The sequence below is a fragment of the Camelus ferus genome, chromosome 15, assembly GCF_009834535.1.
Source record: "Camelus ferus isolate YT-003-E chromosome 15, BCGSAC_Cfer_1.0, whole genome shotgun sequence".
In the NCBI taxonomy this organism is placed as follows: domain Eukaryota; kingdom Metazoa; phylum Chordata; class Mammalia; order Artiodactyla; family Camelidae; genus Camelus; species Camelus ferus.
In genome coordinates this window covers 38,510,835-38,524,237 of record NC_045710.1, presented here as the reverse complement: position 1 = coordinate 38,524,237, position 13,403 = coordinate 38,510,835, and the positions used below count along the sequence as shown (strand labels likewise).

General features: G+C 42.4%; 1 long non-coding RNA gene across 1 annotated transcript in view; it reads left to right on the top strand.

Moving 5' to 3' along the window:
• The first annotated feature begins 2,472 nt into the window (after positions 1–2,472).
• The window catches only part of LOC116668981, a 348,932-nt gene continuing 338,001 nt past the window's right edge, over positions 2,473–13,403 (top strand). Inside the window, exons 1-2 of the long non-coding RNA XR_004326325.1 lie at positions 2,473–2,613; positions 3,411–3,566. This is a non-coding gene — a long non-coding RNA (uncharacterized LOC116668981). The remainder of the gene's footprint in view (positions 2,614–3,410; positions 3,567–13,403) is intronic.

The window sequence follows — 13,403 nt, the reverse complement described above, 5'->3', positions numbered from 1 at the left end:
CCAAAGCTATGGCAGGAGGTGCCCTGACTCCAGCTTCCCGGTGCCGACAAACACCAACCAGAGCCCTCCTGAAGCCTTCGCTCCCCCCACCCCCCACTATAAAGCCTGTCCACTCCCCTGCCTGCTTTTGAGTCTCTGCCAGTCACCAGAGATGGTGGCTCAAGCGAGCTCTAAGTAGATAGACTGTTTGTTCTCATTGGGGTGGTCATTGATTTCCATAAGAGATGGTTCTTTTTTCTTTTCTTACTTCACTGACTGTTCTACTGCAGTGGTTCTCAGTGCAGGGGGATTTGCCCCTCAGCCACCTCCCCAGAACAGGAACCTCTGGCAGTGTCTGCAGACAAATCCTTGGTTGGTTGTCACAGCTCAGGAATACCACTGGCGTCTAGTGGGCAGAGGCCATTGTAGGATTCCGCTCAACATCCTACATGGTGCAGAATGCCTCCAACAACAAAGAATTACCTGGACTAAAATTCAAATGGTGCTGATCTAATGATAGAAATTTCTGTCCCCCGTGCAGTAGAGAGGTATGGTGCGCAGGTATCTTTTTATGTGAGTGGGACAGTAATGTTAAAATGAGACAAGGGTGGCCAGCAATCTGTATTTTGAGTCTGACTAGGCTTGGTTTTGTAGCAAAGATAGTCCTTGCTTCTGCTTCCCCAAAGGAACATGACCTCCCTTCCCCTCAGGGAGCAGGAAATTCTAGCATTTCATTTTAGTAACTGCTCCTTAGTAACTCCTAGAGATTTATAGGGTATGTAAAAGCATGCTAATATATTTGCATCTACTTATCTTTACATAGACATGTGAGAGATGACTATGAAATGTCCACCTATGAATGGTGGAAATAATCTCTTTACTTCAAAGCTGTATCCCACACGCAGACACATACGCACATCACTGTACTTGTTTCTAGCTGGTTCAGTTGCAGAACTACTTCCCCAGTTCTCTCTCTCCACCCATGCCGCCAGTCCAGTGGTGTCGTGCTTCGTTGGCTCTGTGTCCGAGACACTCTCATCTCTGTATCTTCAGAGCTGATTGGGAACGCGTGCTATCGAAGCCTCCACATTCCCTCTGCATTCAAAACAGCTGTAGTCAGAGTTCTTCCACAGATCGACCTCTAGTGTTTCCCATTGGCAAGCTCAGGAGGAAAGAGGCCAGGTAGGGTGTTGACTGTGGAGAGAGGCCTTGTCAATCCTTTGGCTCTGACCTTTTGCCAGCTCACAGCCTAATTATCAATTTCATTACATAGGAGAGCGTGTTGCCATGGTATCATGGTATACTGCCACATTAAGATTCCAGGGTATTTTTAATCTTTAATTACCTACTTTCATTTTTGTGTGTGTGTGAATTGGCAAAGGCCTTAAATTTTTTTGTCTTTTTGATTATGTAATTTTCTGCCAGTGGTTTCTGAGACTGAGTACTAATTGAGACAGAACTGCCTCTCTTTGACAAGAAATAAGATCACCTCTGGAGCCCTGGTTCTGTGCAAGATTTGATTAACAGTTCCATGGAGGTCATTGTATCAGCTTGCCTTCAATGCACGTGCTTATGCACAAGAAGCCACTAATTTATCTCCAGAGACGTGACCCAGAAGGATTTTTTTTTTAATCTATAATGGATGTAACATGTGCTTGCAAGGATTCAAAATATTTCCAGAAACATAACTGAATTCTAACTTTTTTTCTTTCTCTACAGCATCACAGAAATGTTTAGTGTTAATGATAAAACAGGTGACTTTTTGCTTTGGACATAGTTTTCTGGGATTGTCAAGAATTAAAAATCCTAGGTTCATTTAAAAAACCTGTTAACTACTTGAAGTAACAAGTAACACTCTGATTATTTGAAGAGCCCTTTTCTTGGCATGTTTTCTAACTCCTAGTCATTAAAGGTATGAGTGAAGGTAGGGAAAGAGAGTGCAGTGTAGCTTTTGAATTAGGTCAGACTGAAATCCTCCTTAGTAAAGGAGACCAGGAATAACAACAAAAACAAGTCAGACATGAACGCTCCCATGTATCTTATGAAGGATGTGAAAATATGTGCAATAATTCTTTTTTCTTTTTTTTTGATTTACTATAAAGTGTCTGCTTAGGGGGATTTGGAATCTTATTAAAAAAGAAAAAAATGAATACATGGAAAATACAAATGTGTGTATCTTTTATAAGGGCAGGTCTAGCTAATGTGTCCTCCTCTGGGTCTTATTTATTCATTGTTATTAATGCTTAATCTGTGTCTTGAATCGTAATGTTCATTTATAAGATGTGCCCATTTATAAGATACACATTACTGGAGTTGACACCTTAGGTTTTTCGTGGAGCTCAGCACTGCTTAGTGGTGCTTTTGGAAAATGCTACTTCTTCAAGGACAAAGGCAGTGTCCCAGCAATGCTATCTGTAAAGAACATCTCAGAAATAGGGTGCCTTTCCCGGAAACCTTATACACCAGCAGCAGCAGGAATTTTCATTTTCTTTTGCAGACTGGCTTGTGCTGCTTTGGGACCTGGGCTGCTTCACAAGTAGTCACCCTGTAGCTTGTGATAACTCTGTCTGCTTAGACCACACATGAGAACAACAGTTAGAATTGCCTGAAAGGATGACTGGACAGCCAGTCCAGGTGAGCGAAAATCCAGCTCTGTTGTATAAAGTGTTCTATTCTCAGCTAGGTCCTGTATTCAGGGGAAAAAAAACACACACACACTGAAAAAAGTACTAAAATGCTGTCAACACATTTCTTCATGGAGCATTTTCAGTATTATTGCCACTGCTAGTAGCCTTTGAGTTAGGATGAAAGTATTGTTGTAAATAGGACTTCTGGCCACGGTGATCCAGCTAGGTGAAACCAACGTTGTCTAGGACTGCATTTTGGTCAGACAGCACGTGACCTGCAGCTGTAACTCCACAGCTCTCTGCAGTCTAGCAATGTTAATTAAGCTAGTGTTGAGTGTGTCTTCAGTGTCGGTGCTTTGCTAGGGCTGGAGATACTAATGGTAAGACGTAGTTGCTACTTTCAAGAACTTGGACTCCTTGAAATGATGGAAGGACACAGATGAGGGAAGTAACTGAGGTACAGTGTTCATATCATTAGCTTATTTTGACTTCGGTTTGGAATCAGGGTTGATGGCAGATATATTCCTACTAGCAACTTGCAATAGAACATGATCCTAGAGATTGAGTATTTAGTTCCTCTCCTAGTTTTCAGAACACACTGGAGGGATGACCTAGCCCAGCACTTTTCCTCCGTGGTACCTTAGGGGCAGGTTGGTGTTTGAAGGAGAAGAGGTCAAGGGACAAAGGCTGAGGAGGGAGGCAGTCTGGGAGATGTGCTTGCGGGGAGCTGGGCTCCAATGGTGCATTTGTCCTAATAGGAAAGTGACGGGGAGTTAGGAGTCATCTCTTTATTGTTTGACACAGGCAGAGCCTCTCCCTGGAGTGTCTCGAATGCGTGCAACGTGCATGAACGCTGGATGTGGCTCAGTGAGCTGAGAGGTGTGGAGCAGCGCCCTTGGCAGGATAAGTCCCTGCGGATGGTGGATGAGGAGGAGCCATGAGCACTGTTCGTTCTAGAAGGTAGGCGCCATGGTGGGTGTTTGGCGAGGCTGGCCGGCAGGCTCTGAAGCCAGATTCACCTGTGGCTAAATGACCTGCCACGGAAGTCATGCACGGTCATTTTTTTTTTGTCTCCCAATTTAAGATTTATGTCTGTTAAACATAATCACATAATCCCAGTTCTGTTGCTCACTTTCAAAGCAATTGGAAGTCTTCAGCTGACCTTGTTCTAGGTGAACCATAAATAGCTGGAAGGTCAACTGACAAAACAGTTTCCCCCTGACTTTCCAAGTTCTCAGGGTTTCTACGCAGAAAAGGCGGTGATTTTTTCCCCCTGCTCGGCCTGGTGTGGTGCTGTCTGCACTCTGACGTCTTGTGTAGGCATTTACCCCAGGCCCCGCAGTGTGCCAGGAGTTAGCATGCTGGCCTCGGGCTGGGGGGTCAGCGATTTCTGGATACAGAGCCCTGTCATGGGCATGGTGATGGGGACAGAGAACCTGGTGTTTCCACAAGGGCAGGTGCCTTCTCCCTTGAGAGTTAGCAGCACTGAATGAGACGGCGCTGGCTGGTGAGGAGCCAGACCCTGGAGTTTTCATCCCTGCTCAGGTGCAGTTATCTGATGGGGTGGCACTTAATCTCCATGCCTCAGTTCACTTCTCCTCTTGTCATTGAAACTGAGCCTGTAATATCTACCCCACCCTCATTACAGGACTATTGTAAGTTCCAATGCAATGATGATTTAAAGTACTGGGAAAAAAAGTAAATTGAATTAGCATAATGTAAACCATGTACCGTCATATTTATCTTGGGGCATCAGGGGCTTTATGAATTATTTAACAGAAAATTGAATATTATAGCTTTAATTCAAGCATTTAAAAATTATCACCTTTTAATAAGTTTTTAAAAATGCACGACACTTTTTATGACCATTAAAACTCAGCTGAACATGATCGTCTAAACAAGAAGCTGGTTAAGTTTTTCCTGTGAAGGGCCAGGTGGTAAATATTTGATGCTTTGGGAGACATACGGTCTCTGTCACAACTTCTCAGCTCTGCGGTTGTAGCACTAAAGTAGCTGTAGACACTTGTCAACCAGTGAGCGTGGCTGTGTTTCAAGAAACTTCATGTACACAGACAGGCGTTGAGCTGGATTTGGCTCATGTGGGCTGTTGTTGGCTACCTCCTGGTCTAGCTGAACTTTTAAGTAGGTGAAGGAGTGTAATTAGAACGAGAATGAAGAACTGGAATATTTGTGAGGAACATGTTCAGCTAATTGAGAAGCGAGCGAGGGGGGCAGCTGGTACAGGTCAGCCCGGTTTGGAGTTTTTGGAGGTGATTATCATTAACGGGGTACCGGGGGCGAGGAGTAAGGGAATTAACGTGTGTTTAGAGGCGTGATTATTCAGGTGATAAGCTGGGTAACCAAGCGAGTGAGGAAGGGGGTGGGGTGAGCGTGGTGAACACTGTTGGGGTCAGTGGATCAGAGGTTTTGATGAAGTCAGGCAGTCTTGAGATGGGGAAAAATTCTGTCAGTGCCCTGGAAGGACAGAAGGTGGTGGTCGGTGAGCAGGAACTTGTAATTCTTGGAAGTGGTTCTGCTATTATTAAGGGATTGGTAGGAAAGCGGGTAGAGGTGAGACGGGGGGAAAAAAAAGCTTACTAGAGGTGAGGCGGTCAGGAAACAGGCCGAGATATTGAATGGCTCATCCATGGAGATATTGAAGGCATCAAGAATGATAAAGACGTAGAGAGAAAGCCAGTAAACTAGGTGCTCAGTTCACTGGAGAATGAAGGGGAGTTCCTGAGAGGTCGGTCGGCGTCGGGGAGAGTCTGAAGCTAAGGACTTGAAGGGTTTTAGAGTGAAGGAAAGACAAAAAATGGTCTGGAAGGAGCTCTCCTATGGCTAACACTGCCTAGATATGCGTCCATCCCATCAGTGCTTCTTCCTGGGGGTATAAACTATGTTGCTTAGCCTTCTCTGTAATTTAAGTGTGGTCACGGGATGCTGTTCTAGGAAACAATGAGGTGATGCACGCTTGGCACTTCCCGGCCTGTCCTGTGAAAACCTTCCACGTGCCGTGTTCACGCTCCCTCTTGTCTGCTTGGTGGACTCCGAGAATGCCCGGAGGTCTCGCAGGCCCTGGGGGATGACAGCTCACTAAGTGGAAGGACCCCTAGGGTCCTGAATATTTGCTGCTCTTTTTTGGTCACTAGGTTGACTTTACATCAGCAGGGAAGAAATTTCTATTGTATTCAGTCCCTGGCATTCCTTACTGTGGTACATGTACCCTAACTCTAGGTTTCCAAGTACATGGAGGGAAAAAAAATGAAAAAAACCCAAAACAACTCAAAACTTTAAGAGGGCTTCAAGGGAAATGGTATCATTTGGGGACAACCAGATGTCCAATCACAATGATAACAATATTGACTCCAACAGTAACAGCAGCAGTAACAATACTGCCACCACCTACTTGGTCCCAAAGGCTGGAGGGTGTGAGGTCCTGGTACTGGAAAGCAGTTAGAGATCATGATGGCTTTTTGGGTGTTGGATCTGTTGGCTCATTTCCTGTGAAAACCCAGGCATTTTCCACATAGACTTGTCTCTTTCATTTTCCACTTGGTCCGTGGTGATTTTCAGATCCCAAATGCAGACCTATTCAGTAGCCTGTGTGCCACCTCAGTCTCCGCAGAGATCACCGTGAGACTTGGCACTTTTATCTGTTCTGCTTTTCATAATCTCCTCAAACTTCAGTTTCCTCACTTGTGAAACACGGGTAATAACAATACCTCGAAGGCTGGTGGGAGGATTGAATAACCTGATTGATGTGAGTAAGTCACTTAGCACTTTGTGTCTAGCACATAGTAAGCCCATGACAAATGTTAACTATTATTGTTGATGATGGTTGATTTAAAGCAGTTATTGTCAGAGTGTGGTCCCCAGACTGGCAGCATCAGTATCAAAATTCTTGGGCCCTACGCCAGTCCTACTGAATTAGAAAGTGTGGAGGTGGGGCCCAGTAATCTGTGCGTTTTTTTGTTGTTTTTTTTTTTTTAAGTCCTCCAGGTGGTTTTGATGCATGCTTGAGTTTGAGAACCATTCTTTACTAATTTTAGCAATGCTTACTCCTTTTTGTTCTGAAAATATTCTTCTAAGGAGAGTCCTTTAAATTCCTTAAAATATTAAGGAAAAAAGCAGAGAAAATCTTCCAAACCATTAAACATTACTGTCTTCAACCTGAGAGCAGGAAAGTGGTGGAATGTCATGGGGAGAGAGCGACCCTGAGATCTGCTCCCAGGTGCTTCACTGCATGCCGGCCCCCTGTGGTTTGCCTTGTTTTCATCGACACTACAGAATGTATTTCACAGGCCAGTGACCTTGCAGTGTGGATCCCAGCAAGGCCAGGGTGCTGGCAGGTTTATAGCTCTAACCCATCACTATAAAGGAAAAGGTCAGGTGGAATTGTTCTGCTGTTTGGAGTAGAGGCGCCGCTTTAAAAGCAGCCTGGCTCTTGGAGCCGTCTCCTTCAGTTTCTTGGTGGATGGCTCAGAGTCTTAGCCCAGACTCAGAATGGCTTGTCTGTGATTTTTTTGGATAGTGTCCCATTTGAGATTTCAATCTGGCTGTCCTCTGTAGGCTAGGATAGACCTTAGATCTTGAGGGTTTTTTTGTTTGTTTGTATTGGTTTTTAAAGCCACAAATAGATACTGGTCAGTCTGAACCTTATTGGTCCTATTGTCTGTTTCTTTGTACTTTGCTGCCTCCTCTTGTGCCTTGCTAAGAATTGGAGCTGGGAAGGAAGGACAGGCCTTCCGGCCTGACTTTCTTGCTCTACAGAAGGAGAAATACGTCCTGAAATGGGACGTGACTCCCCCAGGGCCACACTGTTGCTCTCATTTCCAGGGTTGCTAGGCTGTCCTCTAAAATCTCTCCCCATCCTCTTTTTTTCTCTTTTAATTATCCTAATTTTATTTTATTTATTTATTGAAGTATAGTCAGTTACAATGTGTAAGTTTCTGGTGTATAGCGTGTTTTAGTCATACTTATGTATGTTCATTTTCATTATAGGTTACCACGAAATATCCATCATTTTTTTTAACTATACCACCTTTATTGTGGTATGGTTCCTGTACAGTAAACTACACATATTTCAGATGTACAACTTGATGAACTTTGATAGACATATACACTGATGAAACCACTACCACAAGTAGGATAGCTAACATTTCCATCACTCCCTAAGAGGTGCAATTTTCAAATCCCAATTTATCCCTTCCTACCCCCTTTGAATCCCTGGTAACCATAAGTTTGTTCTCTGTGAATCTGTTTCTATCTTGTAGATAAGTTCGTATGTGTCTTTTTTTTTTTTTTTCTTAGATTCTACATATAAGCAATATCATATGGCATTTTCTTTCTCTTTCTGGCTTACTTAGAATGACAATCTCCAGGTCCATCCGTGTTACTGCAAATGGCATTATTTTATTTTTCATGGCTGAATAGTATTCCATTGTATAAATATAACACAACTTCTTTATCCAGTCCTCTGCCAATGGACATTTGGGTTGTTTCCATGTCTTAGCTATTGTACACAGTGCTGCTGTGAACATTGGGGTGCATGTGTCTTTTTGAATTATATTTTTCTCTGGATATATGTCCAGGAGTGGGATTGCTGGATCATATGGTAAGTCTATTTTTAGTTTTTTAGGGAACCTCCATACTGTCCTCCATAGTGGCTGCACCAATTTATATTCCCACCAACAGTGTAGGAGGGTTCCCTTTTCTCCACACCCTTTCCAGCATTTATCGTTTGTAGACTTTTTAATGGTGGCCATTCTGACTGGTGTGAGACGATACCTCATTGCAGTTTTGATTTGCATCAACAATTAGGGATGTAGAACATCTTTTCATGTGCTTGTTGGTCCATCCTTAAGTTGACTTTTCTTTCATGCACCTGATTTTGGCATGAATATTCTTGGGAATGGGGTGGTTTTGCTGAGAAATTTTTCTTTTGTAAGAGTCAGAATGACCATTTGGTCCATTGGTTTTGGTGGTGGCGAGAATTTCTGTGTTTGCAGAACTATGTGTTTGTACCCCCGAGTCAGATACTTGTGATTCTCAGGTTTTAGTTTCATGCTAATTATTTTCTTTAGCATTGGGTTACTTTCCTTCTCTAAAGTTATACTCAGTTTGTGAAGTGACTTCATGATTGGGAAAGAACTAGTTGCTCTAGTGGACTTTCTGACATTTGAAGACTTAGTATGTATGGCCATCAGCGTGCAGGCCTGGTCTCCCAGGCCATCCAGCTGTGCCACAATTCCAGTGAGCAGATCTGATCCCAGCACTGGAGTTTCAAACATGGCTTTTGGAGCCAGCTCTGGACCCAGGGTAGGGAGTAGGTCTCTAACTTCCTTTAACAGAATCTCCTTAGCTTTCACTTGTGCTCTTTTCTCAGTTATTTTTCATGATTGTCTCATCTCAGTTTAACTGATGGCCTGAAATTCAGGACAGAAGTTATTAGAGACTGTTTGTTTCCCCCTAAAATTCATAGGTTGAAGCCAAATCCCTAATGTGAAGTTCTAATGGTAAAGTGACAGGTACCATTTTTGATTTTTTTCCAAGAGGGACTCACGTAGGTGTGCTAAATGGGTGGTCTCCAGCATCAAGCGTGTATCTCTGTTACTTGTCTCCTGTGATAACGTACTCTGCTATTGTGACCAGGGTCCACCATGATTCCTGTGTGAGGAAGGGGATGGGTTAACACATTTATATTTTCCTTACCAGGATATCAAATTAACTATAATATATGGACTGTGTAAAGTTCTGGTTTGTGTGACTGGGTTAAAAATATTTTTGCATTGACTGTGGAGTATTAGAATTAAAACTGTTTAAAGAAAAAGGAAGAGAAAGATGGCAAAAGATATGTGTGAGAGAAAGTTCTACAACTCAATGGCAAAATACCCTGATAACCTGATTAAAAATAGGCTAAGGGCTTGGATAGACATTTCTCCAAAGAAGATGTACAGATAGTCAACAGGAATATGAAAAAATGCTTAAGGTCACTAATCAAGGACTTATAAACCAAAACCACAATGAGATACCACCTCATACTTGTCAGCTATTATTAGAACACAAAATATAAGTGTTGGTGAGGATGTGGAGAAACTGGAACCCTTGGACACTACTGGTGGGAATGCAAATGGTGCAGCTGCTATGGAAAACACTATGGAGGCTCATTGAAAAAATAAAAATAGAACTAACATATATTCTGGCAATCTCAGGGTGTTTATTCCAAAAAGATTGAAATCAGGATCTCAAAGAGATAATTAGCCCTCCCACATTCATTGCAGCACTATTCACAAGGGCCGAGATATGAAAACTACCTCAATGTCCATTGACAGGTAAAGGGACAAAGAAAATGTGGTATATTCATACAACAGAATGCTATTCAGCCTTTAAAAAGGAGATTTTGCGATATACGACAACATGGATGAATCTTGAGGACATATGGTAAGTGAAATAAGCCAGTCACAGAAAGACAAATACTGTATGATTCCACTTATGTGAGGTATCTGAAGTAGTCACATTGATAGAACGACACAGTGGAATGTTGGTCACCAGGGCCTGGGGGTGGGGGAAATGGGGAATTACTAAATCAATGAGCATAAAGTTTCAGTCCAGCAAGATGAACAAACTCTGGAGATGTGCTGGACAACACTGTATGTGCAGTCAGTGACACTGTATTGTGTAGTTAACAATATAGAGATCTACCCTCTTTACACATTTTTAAGTGAGTATTATTACAATGATAAAATTTTAAAAAATAACTAAATAAATGGAAAATACAAAAAAAGCATAAGCTACCCTCAAAGCCAGACAAAAGAGAGTCCATACAATTCCACTTGTATAAAATCCTAGAAAATGCAGAGTAGTCTCTAGTGCTGGAAGCAGATTGTGTTTGCCCAGAACAGGACAGAGAGGAAAGGAGGGGTCACAGTAGGGCCTGAGGACCCTTTTGGTGGTGACGGATTTGTCTGTTATCTTGATTGTGGTGACGGTTTCATGGTGTGTCCAGATATCAGAACTCATCAAGTTGTGCATTTTAAGTATGTGCATTTTATGGAACGTCAGTTATATTTTAATGACGTTCTGGAAAAAAGGTATATGCTGTTTTCATTCAGTGACTAAATCTAGGGAGGCATGTTGTTCAAATGACAATCACATCCCTACCCCAGGCCATCCCTAATTCTCCCAGTGTCACTTGTGTGATAGAGACAGATGCAAAGCGCGACAGAAGTTTAGTAGGTTTTGTATCTTCACTCCTCCATCTCTTCCTTTCTTCTCTTTTGCAGTCCCTTCTCCTCTCTCCCCTGTTCTCTCCGCCCGCCCCCCTCAAAGTCACCAGAATGTGAAAGGCTACATCTGTTCCTGCAAAAGCTATTTTGCAGTGCAATTAAGCATTCCTCACCTTAGCTCCCCAGGAAGCTGGAGATTTGTGTGATCACTGGCATAATGGATGGTGCCCAAAGCCCTGGTCCAGGTGCCGAGAGGCTGCATATGCATCCATGTGGGCGGGAAGACGCAGCTTCCTGGCACACACGGTGAGGCTATCGCTCCCCTCCTTCGGCCTTGTTGGAACTCGTTGCTACCCTCTAGGTGACCAACAGGTCCTGCCATCGTCCTCCCGCTCAGGCCAGCTGACAAATGGAGGTGGTGCACTGCAGATGAATAAATAGTTCTGTAGCCATCTCCGGTTTCAGGCCAAGAGAAGGGGATGTGTGAACTCTGTGACTTGATGGGATTCTTCGAGGCTGGGGAGAAAAACGATTTAGAATTCACATCCACGTTCTTTTCAACTCCTTTGAGGAAGCTTGAATGGCTCCTGGACGTTTTCCTGATATATGGTACCCATTCCCATGTGGACATAACCATGACTAGAGTATCCAAATCCTCTACAGATAATTATTTAGTTTCTGTCACTTTGGTTATTAAATGTAATGTATGTACGTTGATCATCTATAAGGATGTTAAGCATAATACCAGCAATAAGTAGCTGATCAGTAGTGCATTAATTAGTTCAGTTAGACCATTCTGTGGCTTTTTAGAATGAATCACTAATAAAATAGAGACACAATTAGAACTTTGGACATTGAGTCCACATCGAACATTTTAAAACTACCCTGTTCCCCTCTGACTGGTTTGCCTGAACATTATCCTATCTGAGACCTCAATTTGTTCTCTAATGAATAACTCTGTAAGAGGAAAAATTATATAGACTAACTTTCTTTGTATGCTTCCAGCTTAATTGTACAACTATATTGTTACAAATTGACTGAAACAGCCCATTTCAGTTTTTTTCCCTCCATAACCAGCTCTGAATAGATGAACAGAAATAGCTCTCTTCATGTCAAACGTTAATTAAACTGTACTGAAAATAAGCATGTGGAAATACTGGCACGACCTTAATTTAATCCCATTTCCTGTTAGACTGCTCGTGTTGCTTCCTTGAAGGGCTGGAGGTTAGGATTAGCGGTGCCCCTGCTGTTGTAGGCATGGACACGCAGGGTCTCAGGGATTCGGAAGATTGTGACCTTCAGTCTTTTGGACACTTGCACTAATTAAAATAGGGCCAGAAGAAGGCACCTGGCGGATGGAATGTTCTAATGTGAATGGGTCACATGAAATTGATGATTCCTAGTTACGTACACATCTCATAGATCTTTTATTTTCTTCTATTATTTAATAAAAATTATAGCATCAGATATTTGCCAGGGACTTATTTCCTAAACACTTAGGAGAGTTATTTCTTTAATCCTAATAACAATCCTGTGGGGTAGATCTTCTCCATATTTTTGCTTTGCATGTGGAGACTTAAGAAATTTTCTTGAGATGATTGCAGCTGGGTTTGAACCCCACAAGCCAGCCTCCAGAATCTGGGTTGGTCAGTCTTATTTCATCAAGATTTAGGAGTGCCTATTTGGAAGGAAACAGATTCTTCTTCGTGTCTTTTCATACGCAACCCTGTTATCTTGGCATCCTGTCTCTCAAGTAAATCTCCAGTGTGACTGTCTCAGCTCAACCACTGGCTGCCTATGTGCTGATCTCCAGACTGTGTGCAATGTTCAGCTTTTCTGTGTGTTTCATCCAGAACTGTCTAACTTTCGTGACCTTTTTTTAAAGTTTTTTTTTCCTCCCCGCTTCTTAAGTACTAACTTAACTAACTCTTGGACTTTTGCCCTCTTCTTCCCCACTCTCTAGTAATCAGCTCTTCTGTAATGATGAAACTGGGCCCTTTCACAAGTCATTCAGGTAGGAGACTACAAGTAGAACTGAAAGAGAAAAAAAAAAGCATATTAATACTGTATTACAAGATTATTTTGTTTTTAATCCCCATCTCCACCCCCCCCCACACATAAACAGCTTTCTAGCAAAAGATACCTCATTCTTATCCACATATACATCGGGTGTTAGGCGACAGGTAACACTAAGATTTTAACATTTTTCAATTGGAGAAAAATAATGACACCTACATGGTGGGATCGATACTTCCATTAGAAAAATAATCAATATTAAAGAATGTGTAGTACGATGTTAAAATCAAATGCGTTGGAAAGCCAGGGAGAAAAGGTTTTCCAATATAACTGAATTTAATTAGCTTATAAACTGTCCTACTGGCACGCGAAACCTTGTTCACAGAGTGATACTAAAATAAACTATTTTCGTTGTCAGAGATACATTGACAGAGATCAGAATGCTCACAAGCTTTATTGAATTACAGAGGCCCCTCTACTCTTCTGTTCCCAGTGAATGTGAAGTTAGTTCAAATCAGAATGAGGGTTATGAAACTGTCTAATCCACTTTGTA